Source organism: Zea mays, chromosome 2 (assembly GCF_902167145.1).
Source record: "Zea mays cultivar B73 chromosome 2, Zm-B73-REFERENCE-NAM-5.0, whole genome shotgun sequence".
NCBI classification, from domain to species: Eukaryota; Viridiplantae; Streptophyta; class Magnoliopsida; order Poales; family Poaceae; genus Zea; species Zea mays.
The window spans coordinates 189,259,989-189,263,082 of NC_050097.1; positions in this window are offsets into that span (position 1 = coordinate 189,259,989).

A 3,094-nucleotide genomic window follows, 5' to 3' on the forward strand; every position below is an offset into this window, starting at 1 on the left:
GGATGAGGCAAACCCTCAGTGACTTTGGCTACAATCTGAGCAAAATCCCACTCCTATGTGATAATAAGAGTGCTATCCGCATGGCGGATAATCCTATTGAACACAGCCGCACAAAGCACATTGACATCCGGCATCACTTTTTGAGAGACCACCAACAAAAGGGAGATATCGAAGTGTTTTATGTTAACACCGAGAACCAGCTAGCTGATATCTTTACCAAGCCTTTAGATGAAAAGACCTTTTGCAGGCTGCGTAGTGAGCTAAATGTCCTAGATTCGCGGAACTTGGATTGATTTATAGCGTACATGTGTTTTATGACTTGATCATGTTCCTTATGCATTTTGTTGTTTATGTATGGTGCTCAAGTTGTACAAGCACTCCCCGGACCTCACAAGTCCATTTGCAAGTGATGCACATATTTAGGGGGAGTTGTGCTACAACTTGACCCTTTGAGACTAACTGTGTACTTGAGTTTGCTTGATTTAGTCTCAAAGGTGGTTTGAAAGGGAAAAGGTGGACGTGGACCATGCAAGACTTCCACTGCACTCCGATAAGAGGGTAACTTATTCCAAGTTCATCTCCATGCTCTTATTGCCTTTTTACTCTTAGTTGAAGATTTTGGTGAGGCAATGGGGTTTAAGGGCCAAGATTGATCCCGTTTTGGTGCTTGATGCCAAAGGGGGAGAAAACAAGGCAAAAGCAATAAATGGATCAGCTACCACTTGAGAATTTTGAAAATAGTAGAATAGAGCTTTTGGTTTGTCAATGCTTTTGGTTTGTCAAAAAATCTCTTATTGTCTCTTTTGTCAAAAGTTGGCCTCTTGTGGGGAGAATGGTTGATTATGGGAAAAAGGGGGAGTTTTTGAAATCTTTGATCAATTTCACTTGGAACAACTCTCTTTATGTCTCAACAAGTGTGTTTAATTTAGAGATAGGAAATTGAGGTTGATTTGCAAAAACAAAACCAAGTGGTGGCAAAGAATGATCCAAATATGCCAAATTTGATTCAAAACAAATTTGTGTTCTTATTAGCATTGATGTTGCACTTCTTTTAGTTGCTTTTTGTTGTGTTGGCATTAATCACCAAAAAGGGGGAGATTGAAAGGGAAATGTACCCTTGGGACATTTCTATAAGATTTTGGTGATTAAGTGCTCCACACAAATGCTTTGAGTAATATTTGTGCCAAAGACTTAAGAAGTGCAAATCAAGAATAAAGGTATGTTTCTAAGACTTAGTACATTGTTTTGGAGACTAATGTATTGTGTCTAAGTGCTAGAAACAGGAAAAGACCAATTTGGAAAAGACTTGGCTCGAGCAGCCAAGACTCTGCTCAGTCTGGATGCACCGGACTGTCCGGTGGTGCACCGGACAGTGTCCGGTGCGCCGGGCTGACTCTGGTGAAATGGCTGCTCTCGGGACTTCGACGGCGGTGTACGGCTATAAATCACCGGACTGTCCGGTGGTGCACCGGACTGTCCGGTGAGCCATTCATAGGCGAAGTCGTCGCTCTCAGGAAGCGATCAACGATGTACGGCTATAAATCACCGGACTGTCCGGTGAGCCAACGGTCGGCCGAGCTAACGGTCGGCCGCGTAATCCGCGCACGACGCGTGGCCGAGCCAACGGTCAGAAGGGGGCACCGGAATGTCCGGTGTGCACCGGACAGTGTCCGGTGCGCCAACGGCTCTGGGTCTTCAACGGTTGGCTGCGCCACAGAAGGAAAGAAATCCACACCGGACAGTGTCCGGTGGTGCACCGGACTGTCCGGTGCGCCAGGCGACAGAAGGCAAGAATTGCCTTCCTGGAATGCTCTCAACGGCTCCTAGCTGCCTTGGGGCTATAAAAGGGACCCCTAGGCGCATGGAGGAGAAAACCAAGCATTCTCTAAGCATTCCTAAGCACCAAGACTCCAATTCCGCGCATTCGATTCTTTGTGATAGCAACTAGAGCTCCATTTGAGTAGAGAACTCTTTGAGTTGTGTTGAGAGCTCGTGTTGTGACTTGTGTGCGTGTTGTTGCTCTGATTTTGTGTCTTGTGTGCGTTGCTCATCCCATACTTACTTCTGTGCTTCTTTGTGATAATCAAATTGTAAGGGCGAGAGGCTCCAAAGTGTGGAGATTGCTCGCAAGCGGGATATAGTAAAGTGAAAGCAAAACACCGTGGTATTCAAGTGGGTCTTTGGACCGCTTGAAAGGGGTTGAGTGCAACCCTCGTCTGTTGGGACGCCACAACGTGGAGTAGGCAAGTGTTGGACTTGGCCGAACCACGGGATAAACCAATGTGCCATCTCTGTGTTGATCTCTTTGTGGTTATTGTTGTCGGCGTTTCGAGACCGGGGGTCCCTGGGCCGACGAGTGAAATGTCGCCGCGTGCCCCAGCCCAGATGGGTCAGCGCGAGACGGAGCGCGAAGGGGGGAAGAAGGCGGCCGGAGCAAGAGAGAGAGAGAGAGGTGGAAATCCCGCGGCCTTCGTGTTTGTCCCGCGCCCAGGTCGGGTGCGCTTGCAGTAGGGGGTTACAAGCGTCCACGCGGGAGGGGAGCGAGCGGCCTCACGCGAGCGCCTGTCCCGTCCTCTTCCCTGCGCGGCCAACCCTCTGTAAGAGGGCCCTAGTCCTTCCTTTTATAGGCGTAAGGAGAGGATCCAGGTGTACAATGGGGGTGTAGCAGAGTGCTAACGTGTCTAGCGGAGGAGTGCTAGCGCCCTACGTACATGCCATCGTGGCAGCCGGAGAGGTTTTGGCACCCGGTTCGTGTGGTGTCTTGGCCGTTGGAGGAGCGCTGGAGCCTGGCGGAAGGACAGCTGTCGGAGCTGTCGAGTCCTTGCTGACGTCCCCTTGCTTCCGTAAGGGGGCTGAGAGCCGCCGTCGTCATAGAGCGTACGGGGCGCCATCATTACTTGTCTGGCGGAGCGAGCCAGATGGGACGCCGGTCTTGTTCCTCATAGCCTGAGTCAGCTTGGGGTAGGGTAATGATGGCGCCTCCTGTTGACGTGGTCGGTCCGTGCCCTAGGTTGGGAGATGTGGAGGCTCCTCCGAGGTCGAGGTCGAGTCTGTCTTCCGAGGCCGAGGTCGAGTCCGAGCCCCTGGGTCGGGC